This window comes from Bubalus kerabau, unplaced genomic scaffold, assembly GCF_029407905.1.
Source record: "Bubalus kerabau isolate K-KA32 ecotype Philippines breed swamp buffalo unplaced genomic scaffold, PCC_UOA_SB_1v2 scaffold_103, whole genome shotgun sequence".
NCBI classification, from domain to species: Eukaryota; Metazoa; Chordata; class Mammalia; order Artiodactyla; family Bovidae; genus Bubalus; species Bubalus kerabau.
The window spans coordinates 15,001-37,500 of record NW_026577957.1 but is presented as its reverse complement, the minus strand read 5'-3'; the positions used below and the strand labels follow the sequence as shown (position 1 = coordinate 37,500).

The window sequence follows — 22,500 nt, the reverse complement described above, 5'->3', positions numbered from 1 at the left end:
GAGGAGAGGCCGGCAGCGGCGGGGAGGGGCCGGCAAGCACGCACGGCGGGGGCCGCGGGACAGGGGCGCGGGCGCCGTCCGGGGACCCGAAAAACACCGGGAACACGGCCGGGCCACCAGGAAAACCAGCGCGGGGTCCCACCGCCACCCACACACGAGGGCGGTCCCGCGACACGCCTGGGACGCCGACCGGTCCCGGCTATCCCCGGAGCGGGCCCCCACGACCCGGCCCCACCACCAGGGCCGGGGTGCCGCCCGGCCCATCTTCCTCCATCCGTCCTCGACAGATCCGTCTTCCATCTAGCCTGACACCCTGGGGCTCGACAGCCTGGGGGTCACGCTCTCAAGCGAGGCGGCCCCGACCGTGACCGCACGCCGCCACCGGCTGCGGCTCGTGGGGAGAGGGCGGGCGCGATAGGCTCTCCCTCACCACGGCTACGGGGCTGGGGAAGCCGGGGCCGACCGGGCGTCGCGCCCCCAACACCTCCCCGCCCTTGCCCCAAGGCTCACCACACCGCGGGGGCCGACCGCGCGCGCGCGCACACGGCACAACGCGCGCCCCGGTCCCCCGCCACCTGCCGGACGCCCGGCGGGGCCCAGCGGGACCCTCTCCCAACTCGAAGGGGGGAGGCGCGGGCCGCGGTAGGCAACGAGCGGCACACGGCCCCAACCGCGGGGCCGGCGCACCCGCCCCCTCACCAACCCCAGAGGGGAGGTGGGGGGGTGTTCTGCCCACGTGCTCTGGCAGCCGCCACGGCGGCCACCGCGCACTCGGGAGGGGCAGCGGCTGGGGGGTCCGGTACCCCAAGGCTCCCTCTCGGATCGCTAGAGAAGGCTTTCTCACCGAGGGCGCGCCGCCCCTCACCCGGATCGTCTCTCTCCTTCGGGCCCGCGGAGGCGCTCCACGAGCCGCCAGTCCCCAGCTGGGCGGGAGGGGTCTGCGGTACAGGTAGGCGGGGCACCAACACAAGCGCGCCTGCGCGGCCACGGCCAGCGCAGAGCCCGCATCCCGTCCCCTGCAAGGCCTCATCCGTCAGCCTCCACGACGAGGAGCACAGGCACGCCTCTCCTACCGCCTCGACCCCTCCTCCCGACGAGAGCCACTCACGGGACACGCACACACACCACCGCGGCGGGGACCCGAGGAGGACACCGGGGTTAAGGGAAACGACACCGCCGCTCGGCCTCAGGCACCTGAGGGACGACCTGGAGCGCTCCAGGGGCACCACCGAGGGACGCTCGCGCACCCGCGCGGGGAGGGGGGCGCGCAGCGCAGCAGCGGCAGAGCCCTCCCCACCGCGGGGAGAGCCGCTCGCAGAGCACACGCCGGGAAGGCGAAGCGAGAGCATCTGCTGTGTCAACAGACCCACGGCCCCCACTGACGCCCCGAGGCGGGGGACAGGAGACCGAAGGTCAGGGCCAGAGACCGCAACCCAACTCCTGCCTTCCTCACCCTCCACGACGGGCAGGGGGGAAAGACAGGCGAGGGGCCCCGTGAGCAGACCGAGAAGAGCGGACGCGTTCACCAGGAACGCCCGTCCCTCGTCTGGCACGGCTTAGGCCCGGCCCGGGAGAGCACGACCACACCACATCGATCGGTTGAGCCAAGGTGGAGCAGGGGGGGAGGCGCGGCGAGGACAGTCACCAGAGGGGCCCGCTTTAAGCCCCACCGGCAACCTCCGCCCCCCCACCTCGCCTCAGGCGAGAGCGGCCCACGACCCCAGGAAGAGAACGCCTGACACGTGGCACGGAGCCCATAGGGCGGGGGCCGCATCTCAGCCTTCACCGGGTGCCCGCAGCGGGGAGCGCACAGGGTAGAAGACCCACAGCGCCTCGCCCCGCCACCCTCGGGTCGCCCAGAGACCGGAGGTGGCACCACGGGTCGGGTCAGCTAGACACCACCACCACCACCGCACGGGAGCCGGCGCACAGGCCCAGGCGGGCGGCTCCAGCGGCAAGGGCCGAACCGGGCACCAGCTGGCGGCCCGAAGGCTCAGAGCCCCGCGTGCATCTAGAGACCCAAAGTCCTCGGCGGCAGACACCGAAGGAGACCGTGTCAGCACTTACCTGGTGGTAAAAAAGGCCCATTAAGGGTGACGAAATGACAGCAGCCGACAGCGGGGCCCATCCACGACTCGCATGGAGGAACCCCGGAACCTTGGCCCGGCCACCTGTCCCCAGCGCTACCCCATAAACACCAGGCCCGGAGCTCTCTGCGTGGGGGGGGGGGGGGGGGGGGGCGGGTTCATCTGGTCGACCGGGGGGAGGGGAGCAGGGGGACGGGGCGTGTGGTGGCCCAAGTGGGGCCGCGGACACCCACCAAGGGAGAGGGAGCTGGCCCGGGGTGCCCTCCCCACTTCGCCCAAACCGGTAGGGGTACCGGTCCGTCGGAGTCTCCGAAAGGGGATTTGGCTTCAATGGGCATCAAGAAACAAGAAGAACGAACCGTCAGCGAGGCGCCTCCAACGAGACGAGCGGGCCCCGACCAGGGACCGCGCCCGGGGCCCAGACCGTCCTAGATGGGGCACCCAGGACGGCCCGAGCCGGTCCCCACCTCCTGACCGGGATTCAGGGAGTTGGGGAGGGGTGAGACAAAGTCACGTCCGACGACCGAGACCCACGAGGGCACGCTGAAGGGTCGAGCGCGCCCTCCCCGGCCACCCGCGGAAGCAGGGTCCGGTCCATCCCCGTCTCCGAACCCATCGAGACTTTGAAAAAGTAACAGCATGTGTGCCGGGAGACGCCTCGGCCACCGGACCCCACGGGGTGGGGTTGGGGGGGGGGGGTGGGGACCGCACACGCGCCCGCCTCTCCCCGTCAACCCTCACGACTCCGGCGGGCGGGTCCCCACCTCCGGAGTGCGACGCGGAAAGCACCTCGTTCAGAAAGCACCCGAGGGCCCGGACCCAGGTGCGCCCTCCGGCGACCTCCAAGCCACAGTCCGGGCCGGTCCCCACCTCCGGAGCGGGGCCGAGGGCGAAGCAAACGCTCCTGAGGGCGGCCCAGGAGGAGTCCGGACCGCCGAGCCCGAGTCCAGGCGCTCCGGGCAGGGAAGACCCTCTCCCTGCCCACCGCGGCGGCCCGTCCCTGGGAGGGTCCGGCCGGTCCGTCTCCGCGGCCACAGGGGCACGGGGAGATGCTGGTCGACCCGGTCCGGCCACCCCAGAGCCCGGCCCCGGAGCGCCGCGACGATCACCCTCCTCAGAAACCTAGAGAACCAATCTCCGGCGACAGCAGAACGTCCCTAGGCCTCGGCGCCACCGGGACTGTCGCCGCCAGCGTAGCCGGTGACTGAGAGCTCTGCCTCGGGCCCGGCTGCTGAGTCACAACCCTCCTGAAGGGCTCGCCGAAGCTCCGGAGGACGAGGGACAATATACAAGCGGCCGCCAGGTGGCTCCCGACAACCGGCTCGAACGTCCCGAGGACGGGTCGCTGTCGCCGGCCGCCGGGGACGCCACAGCGCCGGCCGCCCAAACGCCCGAGCTCGGCCCGGAGCCTCCGCCGCCGAGCGACGCGACGCGACGCGACGCGACCCCGGCCGCAGAGGAAGGGAGAGGAGCCGGGAGATCTCTCCCCTGGAGGCTGCCACGAAAGAGACGCGATCCCCCACGCGATTCCAGGGTGGTGGGGGGACATGCCACGGAGACGCAGGCGGGCGGCGGGGGCTCGGGGCGGGGTGGGCGGAGAGAGGGGCACCAGTGACATCCCAGGAACCCCCGGCCCCCCGGGCCCCCGAAAGAGGGGGGCGGGAGGGAGGGAGGGAGGGAGGGAGGGAGGGAGGGACCGGCAAAACGAAACCAGGCAAGCGCTGCTGAGAGAACAAAGCAGGACTTTCGAAAGCAGACACAGACACAGACACACAGACACAGACACGGACACGCAAGCCTAGGAGCAAGAAAGGAAAAGAAGGAGACACTCGGACCCCCCAAGAAGAGAAAACAAAACTCAACCTGGGTAGAGGCACCGTGACAAAGTCCAAAGACAGCACACACAAGCATGCGCGGGTGGGTGGGGAAAGTGCACTTGAGGTCAGGAGACCATGGATTTCAAACTCACTGGCCACAAACACCGGAAAGGCGGACGGCCCGGGAGGTCTGGTGGGGGGGGGGGGGGCGGCGGTGGCAGGGCTGCGGGGGGTGGCGGGAGGGGTGGGGGCTCGGGGGGGTGGGGGGTGGTGTTGAGGGGCGTGCTGGTGAGGAGGACCGGGTCCATAGGGATCCACTAAATAAACCCCGGGTCCCATGACAACAGCCAACTCAATGAATAAATACCTTTTTGACGTAGCTCAGGAACGAAATGAAACAAAACCACCAGGCAGGAAAGTCAAGTCGTAGAACTGTCCTGGCAGCTTAAAAGTCAGAGAGAGAGAGGGAGAGGGAGAGAGGGAGAGGGAGAGAGGGAGAGGGAGACAGGGAGAGGGAGACAGGGAGAGGGAGAGGGAGAGGGACAGAGAATGCATACACATGTGCATATACGCGTGTACATATGTATATGCACGCGTATTCGCGTCTATATACACGTGCACGCATGCGTATACACACACACGTACGAAGGGCATGCTCACGTACACGCACGTGTCTGTGTGCGCACGTGTATGCCTAGGCATTTCTAGTGTGCGTGTATGCTTGCGTGTATATACGCATACAGAGGCCTCTATACACCTACGTACACGGATAGACACAGGCGTGAATACACGTGCTCACATGTGCAGAGACGTCGGGATACATAGGCACACACATACAAATACATGTGGACGTGTCAACGCATATAGATGCACACGTGTGTATACGTGTGATGTCTGCGCACAGGTGTGGATGCACGTCTATGCGTACCCATACGTGCATGCTTGCATAGACACACATATCTGCGTGTGTATGTGCACACGTGTATGTACACATGTATGCATACGTACGGACGCATACGTAGACGTCTACATAGAGCATATGTACATCCACACAGACGTACGCGTGTCTATGTGCCTACATACGCACGTGTGTGTATGTGTCTGTACATATATATATATATATACACACACACACGTAGACGTGCACCCATGTACGTATGTACAGGTGCCCGCGTGCATCCAGAGTGCCTATACACAGGTTGATGTGCATAGATGCGCACACATGTATACACGTACGCAAACGCGCGTGTGTATACATACGTGGACATATGCATCAGTGTACGTGTGCATCTATAGCCATGTGTCTGCGTGGATGTCTACGTGCGCGCGTGTGTGTTTATCTATAGGTGTATATACGTACATATATATACTCACAGACACACACGTACATACCCGGACGGAAACACACATCCGCGTGTGTGTGTGTGTGTGTCTGTCTGTCTGTCTGTCTGTCTGTCGTGTGCGCGCACACGCCCGTATATACGGGGAAAGCACAAGCATATCGCAAAAGGGGCTTTTCTGTCCAACACCGATCAAGGCGTCAGACACCTCAACCTCCAAAAGGGAAACAACCCCCGATGAGCGAAGTGGGCAGGAGGCCCGAACAGACCCCTTCCTTCCAAAGAAAGGTAGAACAGACAGACACCCAGAAGCACAAGGGAGAACACACATCCACGGCAGGGCTGGGCTGGGCTGGGCTGGGCTGGGCTGGGGCTGCTGGGGGTGGGGGCGGGCTCACGGAAGCACCCCCCCCCCCCCCCGGGGCGTTTCCCTGGACAATGATCCTTCTCATTCGGAGGGGAAAGGCCCGGGAGCCGGGAATCGCTCTCACGACAGCAAGTTCGAACCCTCAGAGGACAGTGGCTCCTGATGGATCGAACGCGTCTTTTCTGCAGCTGAGAAAACTGTGGGCGGACTCAGAGAGATCAGATCTCATCCCCTGGCGCCTCACAGACAGAGAAACCACATCCCTAGGGAAAAGAGTCCTGCGATGTACCCTCCCCCAAAGATTCCCCCATTCGACCCAACCCAGCAACTCCACAGGGTGCCCACGGAGGGAGGGGACAAAGAAGATACGGACGTGTGTATGTGAGGGATCGACCCCTATCCCTAGGTAGACATCCGTTCACACATCATGCTAGAACTCTGTCTGTGTGCCTACGCCTGGATCTATTCACGTGCGCGCGTGCACACGGGCATGCAGACACACACACACACACACACACACACACACACACACACACACACACACACAGGAATGGGACTCAACCACCAGAAGGGAATGAAATCTCACAGTCTGCAGGAACCTGGAGAGACCTTTAGAGGGTATTATGCTACATGAAATACCTCAGATCAGTCGTTTCCATGCAGAACCTACCAAACCATACACCGTGAACAGAACAGAACCAAACAGAAACAGGCTCAGAGATACTACAAAGGAACACACGGGGGTCGGGGGGGTGGGGGTTGGCCAGAGGAGGGAGGGGCGGGGGTTGGGGGTGGGAGAGAATGAGTGAGTGCCACTGGTGAGGGAGACAGACGAAGCGGTGCAACCTTCCACTTATGAAATGCATGAGTCGCGGGCACGTCTTGACACCAAATGGCAAATGTCATTTGCCGTGACACCAAGTGGTGACGGACAGTCACTAACTAGATGTATCCTGGTGATCGCTGTGTCATGTGCTACACGAAAACCTCGTCTGTACAAGCTGAAAATTAAAGGGGGGAACGCCCCCCGCCCCCCGGCCCCCCCCCCCCAAAATAAAAGGAAAGGAAGAAGGAGGGAAGGAAGGAAAGAAGGAAGGAAGGAAAGAAGGCAAAAGAAAAGGTTGGCAGTCAGTTAGACGTCTATTTGAGAAGAGTGGGACTTGTGTGTGGGGGGGGAGGGGGGGGAGGGGGGGAGAAACTAGGGTGAGGAGGAGGAGAAAGAAAAGGACCCGATTGCCTTGAGGGGGAGGGGGAGATGAACGATCCCAAGAGTGGACAGGACGGTCAGGTGAGTGCCATAGGGAAAGGAAACGAAGCCAAGCAACCGAACACACTCCCCAAGGTGGCTTTGTTCAGTCCAAGATCAAGATGTGGACAGCACGGTGTCCTCCAGCACACAGCGATACACAGGCCTCACTCGGCAGGGGGAGTTCGGGATAACCCTGAACGCCGAAGCGGACAAAAGAAGCCGTCACGTTCATCCATGGCTGAAAAGTACCATGGTCCCACGACATTCCAAACTCCTCTCAAACCATTGGAAGACTCTCTCGCTCACTCGCCGTTCAAAATGTAGAGAACAGAAAAGGAGCGAAACGATGGTGGCTGGCTGGCTGGCTGGCTGGCTGGCTTTCCGTGAGAGTGTGATTAGGGAACACATGGACAGAAAAGCATCCGATTCACTTGTGTAAAGCATCTCTCTTGCCTTCTCGGGCCTGGTGTCTTTCCTCTGTCTGGATGATCCCCCTCCCCCCACCCCCCACCCCCCACCCCACTCCCAGCTTGAAGATCAGCCTCCAAAACGAAGCCCTTTGTGCTCTCCAGGTCCCGCCGCCACGATCTCTTTGGAGCGCCCTTCTGAAGGGGAACGTTTTCATCCACGTCATCGCCCTGAGACAGCTTCAGCCTGTCCCTCCCCTCCCCAACCCACCCCACCGCCACCCCCCGCCGCCCTCTCCCCCTCCTGCTCCTCTTCCCCCTCCTCTGAACTGTCGAGCTCCTCTCGCGCTGGCCTCTCACCCCACACGGGGTGGCAGTGTTGGCCTAGGTCTGCTCAGGTGTCTCCTAACAGCATCCAAGTGGACTTCCACTGTTTCTCGGCTGCGTCGTTCGGGGACCGTGTTTTTCCTGGCCTTGTCTGCGGGTGGGGGAGACCCGGACGGGCCGGGGCCAGGCGGGGTGGGGGAGCCTGCGTGTGGGGGGAAGGGTGGGGACAGAGAGGAGGAGGAGGAGGAGGAGGAGGAAGAGGAGGAGGAGGAGGAGGAACAGGGACACAGCTCCCCAGCGCCAGTGTGTGCCTGAGGCCTGGAAAAGAGATCACGCACCAGGCTGGCTCCAAAAAGGGGAATCGGTCAGGAGACCGGGCACGTTTGTTCTTCGCAGAGTCCCTGCGGATCGAACAGGCAGTGGCAAGTTTGGGGCTTCCCGCACTTAGAACTGTTCACCCATCGTGGACACAGGCGTCGGGCACACCGGGGGTTAGGCTCTCGGTGCGATGTCCACAAGCCGTAGCCACTGAAACGTGTGCACCCTGGAGCCGCCGCCGCCGTGCAGAGGGAGATCTCATCCGGCTTCCACGGGTCCTTCCCGTGAGTAGGCCGGGATCTCAGGAAGCACAGACATCCAGAGCGTTGAGTGCACCTGACCGTCACGCTCTCAGAATCCAAGTGAACCAGAAGGGAGGGTCCCTCACGTGTGGGTTTGTCTTTCCATCGGAGGCATCCTCTCTTGGAGCCGATTAGGGTCCCGCGGGCCCCGTGGAGCAGAGAGGACAGAGAATGCCCTTCGGTCCCCTGCTCCTCCCACGCGCACGCGCGCGCGCACGCTCCCCAACGGTCCTAGGAACATCCTGCCCCAGAGGAGCGTGCCGGCCACGACCCACCTACACGGAGACGTCCGTGTCCGTCCGTGTCAGTCATCCTCGTCCAGAGTCCCCCGTCCGTCTGCCCTCGCCTTCACGCCTGGCACTGTCCGTTCTGTAGGTTCGTATCGAACCTGCCCGGAGCCCGGCGGCATCTTCCCGGATCAGGGATCGATCGAAAACACCCTGTCCCCTGCCTCCTCGGCAGGTGGATTCTTCACCACTGGACCACCAGGCAGGGAAGTCCCTTCACAGCCTTCTAAAATCATCTACCCCGAAACAGTCCACGTCGTCCTCCAAATCATGGCACCATCACGACTGAAATGAAGGAAAATATGTTCGTTCAAGAATGTCTTCACTCCTCAGTGCTTCTTGCTTTAGAACCACAAAGGCCTCTCTCTCTCTCTCTCTCTCTCTCTCTCTCTCTCTCTCACAGACACACACACACACACACACACACACACACACACACGAACAGAGGTGGGCTCATAGTCCAAAAGAAACCAACGTTTGTGTGTATCCATCCCACTTGTTGTGGCTGTCGTGCCGTCGCTCGTCCAAGACGCTGATCTACTATGGAATCCGATGTCGTCTTCTCTAGGACACGTCGAGAGGCAGCAAGCGTGCCGGTTTGTGAGAACCGAAGGTCAACCCGGCATGATGGAGGCCAGCCAGGTGTGGGCTCAGAGGCCCATCGAGATTCGAACTCCAGTTCACGGAGGGGAGCGGTGGGAACAGGAGCGTGGACTGCGAGTCCGATCCTCACCGTACCAAAAGGCGACATCATCCCCTTCCTCCCTCATCGGCGTCTGCACGGCTCCTCCTGGCCTCAGGGATCCCATTGAAAGGACGTACAGGTTGTGTCCTTTTCCCTGGCCCGACCGTTTCGAAACCCTCCAAGAAAAAGCGGTGACGTCAAGAGATCCGCCTCGAGTTCGGGACCGGGGCTTCCCCGGGGGCCCCGTGGCAAACCACCCCGTGCCCAGGCAGGAGACATGGGTTTCACCCCCGGTCCGGGAAGAGCCCACACGCTGCCCATATGCCTCGGTGATGGAGTCTGTGTTCTAGATCCTGGCCGCTGCGAGTGTCGAGCCCACACCCAGCAGCCACTGAAGCCCACGTGCCCCAGTGCCCCCGCGCCCCAAGAGGAACCACAGCCACGAGAAGCCCAGACGCACGACCGTAGAGCGGCCCCCTCTCTCCACAGAGAGAGAACAGCTTGCACGGCCATGAAGACCCAGCACGCCCCCACAGACGTCAAAGACGGCCAATGATCATCCAGCGAGACGGCCTAAGATCGGACGCGATCGGCCAATACCTAGTCCTATCCCTCGGGAAGCTCCCTGAATCTTCTGTAGATACACCTAAAGAAACCCCAGCTCTCCGTGCCGTCGGAAGCGCGGGAAGCTCTCCGTACAGTGCCGAGAGCACCGTGGAGACGTCACCCTCGGGCCCCGTGAGCCTGACTGTTCTCACGAAATCCCTCACAGTCCGGGCTCTGGAGATCGGCCCGCGCGGACCTGCAGGCGACGCACGGCCATCCCTCTCGGCTCCCTGCGTGCTCACCGGCCCAGGTGTGCCGTGCCCCCAGCCTCTGCTCGCATCTCCTGGGCCTGTCTCCCCCATGCTGCTCCACGGACTTGGAATCATTCTCCCCTCTCGTCTGACACGTTTTCTCTTCTGTTCGACCATGTCTGGCTCCCCAGGCACCACTTCCCCTCGTTCTTCTCTTCTCATCCCACTCGTCTCGTGGAACTCATTCTATGCGTCTCCGCTCCGTTCCCTAAGGACTCTGTCATCACCCCACTCATCTGGGGATCGACCGGCACCTAGGCAACCCCGGCCCGTGACAACCGTGGTTCCGTGTCTATCGAACAACCTGCCGACCGCAGGGGGCGTGTGGACGCGAACGAGCCGTGGAAAGCTGGCACCGGGGAATCATCCCGCGGACACACCCTCTGGTTCCACGGTGCTCTCGGGAGCGTTTGGGTCGTCGTCGTCGTCGTCGTCGTCGCCGTCGCCGTCTTCCCTAAGACGTATGCAGTCGCTTTGATTCCCACGGCGTCTATGGGCAAAGAACGGATCGTTCCCCGGATCTCCGGAGAAGGCAATGGCAACCCACTCCAGTCCCCTCGCCCGGAAACTCCCGTGGGCGGAGGAGCCCGGTAGGCCGCAGTCCATGGGGTCGGGAAGAGTCGAACACGACTGAGCGACTTCCCTTTCGCTCTTCCCTTCCAGGCATTGGAGAAGGCCGTGGCAACCCACTCCAGCGTTCTCGCCTGGAGAACCCCAGGGACAGGGGGGAGCCTGGCGGGCTGCCGTCTACGGGGTCGCACAGAGTCGGACGCGACGGAAGCGACTTAGCGGCAGCCGCAGCAGCAGCGACCGGATCACCTCAGAAGGACTTAGAAACGAGTCGTGGTTGAGAAATGATGGATCCTGCCAACAATCTCACTTCGGGGTATACATCGAAGGACATGAACACCTGAATCTCACCTAGAGAGAGGTCTGCACTCCCAGGTCCATCGCAGCATCATTCACAAGAGCCAAGATGGGGAACCCGCCGAAGTGTCCATCTAGGGAAGACTAGATCCAGAAGATCCACGATCCAGATGGAGATCCATGGATAGGTAGATCTAGGTGTCCCAGGTAGCCCCAGGAATGAACACGTTCTTACGTCGTGATAGCATGGATGTGACTTAGGGAGGGATGCCCAATGAATAAGTCAGGTAGAGAAAGAAACAGAGCGTCTCCTGTCACTTCCATGCCATGCAAGGCCATCTAAAGCAATGAAAACGATCATCACAGAGCGGCTGGGGGAGGGAGACATGGGAAGATGTCGATCGATGTAAGGGCGGGGGCGGCGGGAACTTCACGGATAAGGTACATATATACTGTCTACGTCACAAAGAGCACGGTGATTCTAAAGAACAGCCTTATCGGTATCGCCGTCTCATATGCGGAGAAGGCAACGTCACCCCACTCCAGTCCTCTTGCCCGGAAAATCCCGTGGACGGAGGAGCCCGGTGGGCCGCAGTCCACGGGGTCGCACAGAGTCGGACACGACCGAGCGACTGGCCTTCCCCTTTTCCCTTTCACGCCTCGGAGAAGGAAATGGGAACCCACCGCAGTGTTCCTGCCTGGAGAACCCCAGGGACGGGGGTGCCCGGCGGGCTACCGTCTACGGGGTCGCACAGATTCGGACACGATGGAAGCGACTGAGCAGTGGCGGCGGCGGCGGCGGCAGCAGCAGCAGCAGCAGCAGCAGCAGCAGCATTATCGTATTCGAAAGTTGCCATGACCGTGGACATGACCCATTCACTTCCCATACAACGGAAGAAGGACATGGCAACCCACTCCGGTATTCTTGCCTGGAAAATTCCATGGATGGAGGAGCCTGGTAGGCTACAGTCCGTGGGGCCGCAAAGAGTCTGAGCGACTTCACTTTCTTTCGCATACAGTCATGAGATGTATGGGTTGTGATCCAGCTATGAGCTACCGCTTGGGTGGTCATGAATGATTCTTTTGCAACAGACAGGTGCATCAAGTCACCATTCTGTACCCGTTAGAACGAAGGATGTTGTACGTCCTTCACGAAGAACATTCTATTTCAATACACCGGGACATGAAACACATAACATCACCTAGTTTTAGTATCTTTCAATGAAGAGTCTGTATTGGCTGCGCCAAAAGAAAAGAAAAGAAAAGAAAGCTTTATTTGGGGTGGGGGTGGGGGGGGGGGTGACTTAGAGATTGCCATGCAGGGACACAGATTTCCATAAAACCCAGGGCATGTTCCCCAGGAAAGAGTCAGGGGCCTAGAAAGCTGAGCCTCGTGAGGTTGTCAAGCCAGCTGAGAGCACTTAGGATTTGCTGTCATGCAAAGAAGGACAGGTTTCTTCTTCCAGGGTAGAGGGTCGCAAGGTATTTAGGGAAAGGGGAGGGTAGGAGAGGTCTCTTGCATTTCGGGAACGCTGTTTCCTTCGAGGATGTGGAGGCCTCTGGGACCCAGGAAGTGCTCCAAGGGTACATTCCGTCCAGACGGAGACACACGGACCTCTTCCTCCATGGCCTCCCCTCTCTATTTGGGGGAGCTCTCTCGGCCATGCTGAGTCCACTTGGATGTGTCTTTCCCATGTCATACCCTCTGGCATTCAAAGATCTCCTTCCATCGTTTTATAAAGAGACCCGGCGTATGTATCTTTTTAGAGACGATGAGCGTCAGACGCGATCACTCTCCGTGGCGTGGTTTCGGGCACGACACCCCATACATTCCACGTCTCTCCTGGCCATCGAGAAAGGCTGCGTACGGCACAGGATGCCACGGGACCGGGGAGGTCCTCGGGTTCCGCCCGCCCTCGACTTGGCTGCGGTCTCCGGTTTGGTTCTGTTCCGCGTGTGCTTTCTGACCCACGTGATCGCTCCGGATAGGGCACCCCATCCAAGCTCACACCCATCGAGTCTGTGTGACTCCTAGTCACGCATCAGGTGGGGATATCGACGCCCTCCACGTGGATCCATAACCATCGCCGTCCTGTGTTCAGGAGGATCCTTTCGTGGGTCCCGGGGGCGCTACGTGCTGTCCGTAGGAACTATGGAAGGAGGCTCGTGACATGGTGCAGGAGACAGGGATCAAGGCCATCCCCATGGAAAAGAAACGCCAAAAAGCAACATGGCTGTCTGGGAAGGCCTTCCACATAGCCGTGAGACGCAGAGAAGCGAAAAGCAAAGGAGAAAAGAAAAGATATAACCATCTGAATGCAGAGTCCCAAAGACTCGCAAGAAGAGAGACGAAAGCCTTCTTCAGCGATCCGTGCCCAGACAGAGAGGACAACAACAGAACGGGAAAGACTAGGGAATCTCTTCCAGAACGTCAGCGATACCAAAGGAACGTGTCATGCCAAGATGGGCTCGATCAAGGACAGACATGGTATGGACCTAACAGAAGCAGAAGATGTGGAGAAGAGACGGCAAGAATACACAGAAGCACCGTACAAAAAAGATCTTCACGACCCAGATCATCACGATGGTGTGATCACGGACCTAGAGCCAGACCTCCTGGAATGTGAACTCAAGTGGGCCTTCGAAAGCATCACTACGAACAAAGCTAGAGGAGGCGATGGAATTCCAGGGGAGCTCGTCCAAATCCTGAAAGATGATGCTGTGACAGTGCTGCACTCACTATGCCAGCACATTTGGAAACCTCCGCCGTGGCCACAGGACTGGAAGAGGTCCGTGTTCATTCCAATCCCAAAGAGAGGCCACGCCAAAGCATGCTCAACCGACCGCACACTCGCACGCCTCTCACACGCTAGTAGAGTCGTGCTCAAAATTCCCCAAGCCAGGCTTCCGCAATATGTGAACCGTGAGCTTCCTGATGCTCAAGCTGGTTTGAGAAAAGGCAGAGGAACCAGAGAGCAAATGGCCAACGTCCGCTGGGTCATGGGAAAAGCAAGAGAGTTCCAGAAAAGCGTCTATTGCTGCTTCGTGGACTATGCCCAAGCCTTTGCCTGCGTGGATCACGGTAAACTGTGGACAATTCTGAGAGAGATGGGCATACCAGACCCCCTGACCTGCCTCTCGAGGTTAGAACTGGACACGGAGCCACAGACGCGTTCCAAATAGGAAAAGGAGTTCGTCACGGCTGTATCTCGCCACCCTGTGTATTTACCTTATACGCAGAGTCCATCATGAGAAACGCTGGGCCGGGAGACACCCAAGCTGGAATCAAGATTGCCGGGAGAAATATCAATCCCCTCAGAGAGGCAGAGGACACCACCCTTAGGGCAGAAAGTGAAGAGGAACTCAAGAGCCTCTTGAGGACAGTGAAAGAGGAGCGTGAACACGTTGGCTTGAAGCTCAACATTCAGAAAACGAAGATCGGGGCATCCGGTCCCATCCCTTCACGGGAAACAGACGGGGAAACAGTGGACACGGCGTCAGGCTTTATGGGTCTGGGCTCCAAAATCACTGCAGACGGTGACTGCGGCCACGACCTTAAAAGACGCTTCCTCCTTGGAAGGAAAGTCATGCCCAACCTAGATAGCCTATTCAGAAGCAGAGACATGACTTTGCCAACAAAGGTCCGTCCAGTCAAGGCTATGGTTTTTCCTGTGGTCAGGTACGGATGTGAGAGTTGGACTGTGAGGAAGGCTGAGCGCCGAAGAATGGATGCTTTTGAACCGTGGTGTTGGAGAAGACTCTTGAGAGTCCCTTGGACTGCCAGGAGAGCCAACCAGTCCATTCTGAAGGAGATCAACCCAGGGATTTCTTTGGAAGGCATGACGCTAAAGCGGAAACTCCAGTCCTTTGGCCACCTCATGCGAAGAGTCGACTCGTTGGAAAAGACTCTGATGCTGGGAGGGATTGGGGGCAAGAGGAGAAGGGGACGACAGAGGAGGAGATGGCTGGATGGCATCACGAACTCGATGGACGTGAGTCTCAGTGAACTCCGGGAGTTGGTGATGGACAGGGAGGCCTGGCGTGCTGCGCCTCACGGGGTCGCAAAGAGTCGGACACGACTGAGCGACTGATCTGCTCTGATCCGATCTGATGTGCGGTCCGTGATCTCACGTGCCTTTCGGGCATGGGTGATGGAGACGGACCCCAAGCGGCAGGGCGGCCATCTGGCATCTCGGCCTAGAGCGGTTTCCCAAGTGACATCTCAGAACCGGGGCTGAGACAGCCATCCCTCCCCGGGCCCCCCTCGGTGGCCGGGGTGGGGGTGGGGGTGGGGGAGTGTGAGGTTAGGGAGACGGGAGTGGGGGACTGGGCTAGGGGTCGGGGGCGCGTGAGGCGAGGGGACCGTCCCGGTCCCCCTGAGAAGTGAAGGCAGGTTCCGTCCGTCCCCCTGAGAACTCCCTGCCTTCAGGCGTGTGAGAGGAGCAGGTTTCTCTCCAATCCACGGCCACGCATCATTTTCCGCCCCGTTCAAACACACAGACAAACACGTGTGTGTTTCTCTCGGCTTGTTTTCTGGCCGAGGCCAAAGACCTCTTCAAGCGTGTCCAAAGGATCTGACAGGATGGGAGGGTGCAGGTCAATCCATGTGTCAAGAGATCCAGAGAACCTGTCACAACTGTGACTCGGGCCTTTTTCAGAAACGGGCCCATCTGGAGGATTCCCTGGACAGGAGTCACCCCAGAAGTTTCCTTGAAGGGATCGAGTTGCAGGAGTCGGGGACGTGGCCCCGCCGCCGCCGCCGCCTCCAAAGGGCCTCCTCAGCCCGGCAGGCCGGCAGGCCCTGCAGGCAGGGGCTATTGTCTGTGGGCCCCACCCCCACCTTCCCCCACCCTCCCCCTGCAGGGCCTCGTCGGATAGCTTCATTCAAATGCAGAAAGCTTTCCAGTCAAGTCAGAGCCTCTGACTTCGCCTCGAGCTTCTCTCTATTGAATGGTGATCCGCCCCACCCAGCCATTCCACGTCTCCACCTTGAGACGGCCCCTTCGGCCCCGCGCGGAGGAAGGGGGCTGGGGGATGGGGAGGGAGGCCGAGGGACAGACTCGCCTACGTGTCAGGCCAAAGGAGTCTCCTCCTTTGTGTAACCCAGGAAACCCGGGTCATGCATGTGAGGATCACGGACGGACGTGCGTCGAAGCAGCCACCGTCCCTTGACATCTTCCCTTCCGCGGGAGGAGGTTTTCCTTCCTGCCTGCCTTCAGAGAGACAGAAAAGGAGGGAGGGGCAGAGCGTCCCTCTGGCGCTGGCCGGCTCTTAAGTCACTTGACTCCAAAACACTCCACAGGGCACGGAGGTTCACGTGCAGTGGGGTGGGGTGGGGTGGGGTGGGGTGGGGACGGCGGCCTACTCCGGGCCCCACCAGTTTTCCCTCCTCTTGACCCTTGCCCGGAACCCATGAAAAGCTGAGCTGGTGACTGTGTGTGAGTGCATGCATGTACGTGTGTACGTGAGAGACGGCGCGTGTGCGTGTGCGTGTGCATGGACGTGAGAGAAAAAGAAAGGAAAGAAAAAAAAAAAAAAAAAAGGAAAGAAAGGGAAAGGAAAAAAAAAAAAAAAATCCAGAAGGCAGGAAGGAGGGAAGGGCGAAATAGGTTAGTTCGTAGGGGCCTCCGTGTCACAGCAAGAGTTTCTGAGCACAGATCCTCCATTCAGGGAAACAGTGATCGTATCTCCTCTCAGGAGGCCGTGATGTCGATGGACGGGTGCGGGAAAGCAGGCCTGGGGTGCAAGCCATCAGGTATTCCGCCGCCCCCCCCCCCCCCCCGAGGCACTTGTAAGGAAACCAAGGAAACACACAGGTTCATCCCTGGAGCGGATTCGAGAAACCAGTCGGCAGAGGGAGAGGCAGTCTAGGAGGTTGATTTCTAGACGTCGGGGTCGGGCCCTGGAGCGGGTTGCCATGTCCTTCTCCAGGAGGCCTTCCTGGCCCGGGGATGGAACCCGGGTCTCCTGCATCGCAGGCAGACTCTTGACCGTGTGAGCCACCAGGGAGGCTCCGTCAGAAACGTTCACCAAGTCCTCTAGCTTCCATCCGCAGGGCTTCAGGCACAGGGCCTTTTGAGTTCTCCGTCAGAAGGACAAGAGAACATGGGACGTGGTGGTGCCCCCCCCCCCCCCCCCCGAGAGAGGGTTGTTGTCCCCAGATAGCGGAGGCAGCTCGGAACACTTCAGGCTCCAGTCCCCGTCTCGGGTGAAGAACCACACGCAAAGGAACACACACACACACACACACACACACACACACACACGTATAGGACACGACTCTCCTATCCAGAAGTGTGTACCCCCGTTTCACGGAAATATCCTCTGGGCCCCTAAGGAACGTGTGGCAATCACTCTCGCCAAGGAGATAAGAATCCTCCACGGAGAGTTTCTGAAGTCTGGAAGGACCGGGTCGAGAGAAAAAGAGAAACGATTCCCTTCTGTTGACAGGGGTGCTGTATGAAGTGACCAAGGGGATGTCCATCTTTCCAAATTCCCATTTTAAACCTCGTGTCCTTTTCGGTCCTTTGTTTTCTCTTTGTATCTGGAAAACAACAGATGGGACGGTAGGTCCTTTCATGATTTTCTTTCTTTCTTTTTCCTGCCTGCGTGCCTGTCCGCCCGCCCGTCCCTCCGTCTGTCTTTTCTCTGTCTCTCTCGCTTTCCACTCAGGTTAGGGAATTAAAAAAAAAAAAAAAAAGAGGAATCTGTAGGAATCTGTATTTCTGCAGGTCAGGAAGCAACAGTTAGAACTAGACATGGAACCCAACAGGCTGGTTCCAAATAAGGGAAAGGAGTCCATCAAGGCTGTCCATCGTCACCCTGCTTATTGAACGTACACGCTGAGTACACATCATGAGAAGCGCTGGGCTGGATGAAGCACAAGCTGGAATCCAGATGGCCGGGAGACATATCAATCCCCTCAGATATGCACACGACAGCACCCTCACGGCAGAAATGAAGTCTAGGGTGGGTTTCCAAAGCCGTGTTCGTTTCAGGTGTTCAGAGTCTTTTCCCTTAGAGGTTCATGCAACGTCATACGTCTATTTTCCCGTGCTGGCATAGTATAGAGTAGGTGCTTGTGGATTCTTTGGATGTACAGTTTATGTGTCCATGTTCAACCAGCCCTCCTAAGTGGACCGTCCTGCCCTTCCTCCCCCGCCCCCACCCCCCATCGCCCCATCCTCTTTTCCTCAAGACGTCAGGCATCCACTTCAGCATCCTGTTCCTCCGTTCATCCAACCCCATGGAAGAAGTCATTTCTCCAGTTTCTCCGTCGGTTCTCTACACCTCGCCTGATGGTGGCAGGTGACTGGAAGACTGAGAGTTCTGAAGACTTTTGCAAGAGCTTTGGGTGAAGGCTCCTCGGATGTGCTCGGTGAAGTGGGTGGTGTGTCCATCAGTAGAGACCGTGGAAGGTATGCCCCACGTGGCACAAACACCGTTGCTTTGAGTTGTGGTCGGTTTGCCTGTCTGCACCGAGAGACGGAAGGGAGGCTTCCACCTTCCACAGAGAAAGCTATCCCTAGCGTACCAAGGATGTTTGACAACCCCCCGCCCCCACCCCCCGCCACCCCAGGTTACAGGCGCGAGAGGTCAGACTGTAGCAATCATCATGTCCAGGGTGTATTCACAACAGGCAGACTCATCTTAAAGGCACCCTGTCCTGTGAAGGTGGAGGGAGGGGAGCGAGAAGCAGAGGGACGATGACAGAGGAAGGAAGGAAGGAGAAAGAGAGGGGACAGGAACACACGCAGTGGGGCGAGGTGGGGGAGGGGGAGGCGGTGTGTGGCGTGTCTGTGACATGCCCAGGTGGTGTTGCGTGGGTGGAGTGTGCAGCCCAGTGTGTGGGTGGGTGGTTGGGTGGGGGGGGGGGGGGCGGGCAGGTGTGTGGTGTGGGTGTGCTGTGTATAGGTGCCACCGGGGGCCGTGTGGGCGGCACGGGTGTGCGCGTGTGGCGTGCGCCTGTGGGTGCGGGAGGGGGGGCGGGGGAAGAGAGAGAGGCCGAGAGACACAGGCAGGCGAAGGACAACACAGTGTGTGTGTGTGTGTGTGGGGGGGGGGGGGGGTTGTGTGGTGTGGGGGGCGGGGCGAGATGTGAGTGTGTGTGTGGGCATGCATATGTGGTGTGTGGGGAGAGACAGAGGCCGAGAGACCCAGCCAGGCAAAGGACAACAGTGTGTGTGTGTGGGGGGGGGGGGGGTGGGGGGGGGCGGGGCGGGGCGGGATGTGAGTGTGTGTGTGTGGGCAGAGACAGAGGCAGAGCGTCACACGTCACAGCCAGGCAAAGGACAACGCTGTGTGTGTGTTGGGGGGGGGGGGAGGGGCGGGGGGGGGAGGGGCGGGGCGGGACGGGATGTGAGTGTGTGTGTGGGGGGGCTTGCATGTGTGGTGTGTGGGCATAGACAGAGGCAGAGCGTCACAGCCAGGCAAAGGAGAACGCTGTGTGTGTGTGTGTGTGTGTGTGTCTCTGTGTGTGTGTCTGTGTGTGTCTCTGTGTGTGTGTCTGTGTGTGTGTGTTGGGGGGGAGGGTGTGTGTGTGTGTGTGTGTTGTGTGGCCGCTGTGAAGGGCCGGGCGCGCCTGTGTGTGTGGGGGGGGGGGGGGGCGGGGCGGGGCGGGACGTGAGTGTGTGTGGGTGGGCTTGCATGTGTGGCGTGTGGGCAGAGACAGAGGCAGAGGGTCACAGCCAGGCAAAGGACAACGCAGTGTGTGTGTGTCGGGGGTGTGTGTGTGTTTGTGGGGGCGAGGCGGTGTGTGGTGTTCTCTGTGGCATGTGGGGCCGTGTGAGAGTGTGTTGCGGGGGGGGGGGGGGGAAGGGTGGGTAGGTGTGTGGTGTGTATTGGTGCCACGAGGGGGCGTGTGCGCCACATGGGTGTGTGCGTGGCGGCAGAGACAGAGGCCGGGAGACCCAGCCAGGCAAAGGACAACGCAGTGTGTGTGTCGGGGCTGTGTGTGTGTGTGTGTGGACGGCCGTGTGTGTGTGCGTGGGGGGGGGGGGTATGCTTGTGGTGTGTGGGCAGAGACACAGGCATCGTGTCACAGCCAGGCAAAGGACAACACTGTGTGTGTTTGCGCGTGTGTGTGTATGTGTGCGTGCGCACGCGTATGTGCGTGTGGTGTGGGCCGGGTGTCTGTGTGTTGGTGGGGGGGTGGGGGGGGGGGCGCGAGGCAGTGTGTGGCGTGTCTGTGACATGCCCAGGTGGTGTTGCGTGGGTGGCGTGTGCAGCCCTGTGTGTGGGTGGGTGGGTGGGGGTGGGGGGGCGGGCAGGTGTGTGGTGTGGGTGTGTTGTGTATAGGTGCCACCGGGGGCCGGGTGGGCGGCACGGGTGTGCGCGTGTGGCGTGCGCCTGCGGGTGCTGGGGGGGGGCGGGGGAAGAGACAGAGGCCGAGAGACACAGGCAGGCGAAGGACAACACAGTGTGTGTGTGTGTGTGTGTGGGGAGGGGGGGTGGGCGGTGTGGTGTGGGGGGGCGGGGCGGGGCGGGATGTGAGTGTGTGTGTGTGGGCATAGACAGAGGCAGAGCGTCACAGCCAGGCAAAGGAGAACGCTGTGTGTGTGTGTGTGTGTGTGTCTCTGTGTGTGTGTCTCTGTGTGTGTCTGTTGGGGGGGAGGGGGTGTGTGTGTGTGTGTGTTGTGTGGCCGCTGTGCAGGGCCGTGCGCGCGTGTGTGTGTGGGGGGGCGGTGTGGTGTGGGGGGGCGGGGCGGGGCGGGACGTGAGTGTGTGTGGGTGGGCTTGCATGTGTGGCGTGTGGGCAGAGACAGAGGCAGAGCGTCACAGCCAGGCAAAGGACAACGCAGTGTGTGTGTGTCGGGGGTGTGTGTGTGTTTGTGGGGGCGAGGCGGTGTGTGGTGTTCTCTGTGGCATGTGGGGCCGTGTGAGAGTGTGTTGCGGGGGGGGGGGGAAGGGTGGGTAGGTGTGTGGTGTATTGGTGCCACGAGGGGGCGTGTGCGCCACATGGGTGTGTGCGTGGCGGCAGAGACAGAGGCCGGGAGACCCAGCCAGGCAAAGGACAACGCAGTGTGTGTGTGTCCGGGGGTGTGTGTGTGTGTGTGTGTGTGTGTGTGTGTGTGTGTGGAGGGCCGTGTGTGTGTGTGGGGGGGGGGGTATGCATGTGGTGTGTGGGCAGAGACACAGGCATCGTATCACACAGCCAGGCAAAGGACAGCACTGTGTGTGCGCCCGCGCGTGTGTGCGTGGCGTGGGCCGGGTGTCTGTGTGTTGGGGGGGGGGGGGGCGTGAGGCGGTGTGTGGCGTGTCTGTGACATGCCCAGGTGGTGTTGCGTGGTTGGAGTGTGCAGCCCTGGCGTGCGCCTGTGGGTGCGGGAGGGGGGGCGGGGGAAGAGACAGAGGCCGAGAGACACAGGCAGGCCAAGGACAACACAGTGTGTGTGTGTATGTGGGGGTGGGGGGTGGGGGGTGGTGTGGGGGTCGGGGCGGGGCGGGATGCGAGTGTGTGTGTGTGGGCTTGCATGTGTGGCGTGTGGGCAGAGACAGAGGCAGAGCGTCACAGCCAGGCAAAGGACAACGCTCTGTGTGTGTGCATGTGCGTGCGTGCACACGTTGTAGGGGTGTGCGTGTGGGGGCTGGGTGTTCATGGGCTGTTTGTGGGGGGGGGGGGATAGGGTGAGGATGCGTGTGTGCACGCCGTGTGGGGCCGGGGGTGTGTGTGTGCGCGTGCCGGGTGTGTGCCTGGGGATGGTGCAGGCAGAGAGAGACGCAGCCAGGCGCAAAGGACGACGCAGTGTGTGTGTGTGTGTGTGTGTGTGTGTGTGGTATGCACACGGGGCGTGTGGTGTGCGGGCGGGCAGAGACAGAGAGACGCAGCCAGGCAAAGGATAACGTGCATGGATGGATATCCCCCATCATTTTGCTTGTGTTTTCTGACGGCATTCATCACCTCCCCGACCAAGACCACTCCCGTGACATGTGACTCTGCCACCAGCAGCCCGCACTTGGTCTTTGGGCAGGCAGACGCGGGCGTGTGGCGAGTTGGCGGCGAGGGGCGAGGGGCGAGGGGCGAGGGGCGAGGGGCGAGGGGCGAGGGGCGAGGGGCGAGGGGCGAGGGGCGAGACTTGCTGTCCCCAGGCCAGCTTTGATCCTCGCGCTCTGCCCCTGAACCTGACTGGAGCAAGTGGATCCGCGTGATCTGTCGTGGCTTTGTCGTTTGAAGTCCTGGGCAGGAGACGGAAGAGTCCCCCCTCCCATGGCCAAGGGAGACAAGGCCCCAAAGAAGGAAGTCAGCTCCCTTGGGTTCAAATGGCTGTTCTCCCACATCGATCAAGTTTCCAACACGAGATTTCCCATCCAAACCAAAAAGCCCAAGGGGGCTCCTCATCCCCCCCCGTTGACCTCTGGCCCATGGTGCCCCTCCCCCACAGCCTCCTTCCCCAGCCCCGGGGCATTCACGAGTTCGCCGGTCCCGCCTGCCTGCTCCATCCGTGGTCCTCCCGCCCCTCGCAGGACCCTCTAAAATAAAGCGACCGACAGGCAGGTGGCGCCCGACAACCAACCCGCTGTCCAGAGAGCCGGCCGCAGCCTAGAAGCTCCGAGGGAGACCGGCAGGGACTCGTTGCCAGACGGGGCCCAT

At 60.8% G+C, this 22,500-nt stretch overlaps 1 long non-coding RNA gene across 2 annotated transcripts in view; it reads left to right on the top strand.

The window, feature by feature from the left end:
* The first annotated feature begins 14,599 nt into the window (after positions 1-14,599).
* LOC129641184 (uncharacterized) overlaps positions 14,600-22,500 on the top strand; it is an 8,356-nt gene continuing 455 nt past the window's right edge. The window contains exons 1-2 of one of the 2 annotated variants that reach the window (XR_008709254.1): positions 14,600-14,902; positions 22,374-22,500. The exon at positions 22,374-22,500 is cut by the window's right edge and continues 86 nt beyond it. This is a non-coding gene — a long non-coding RNA (uncharacterized LOC129641184). Of the gene's footprint in view, positions 14,903-16,690; positions 18,329-22,373 lie in introns of those variants that run through there. The other variant, XR_008709255.1, reaches the window with a different exon arrangement.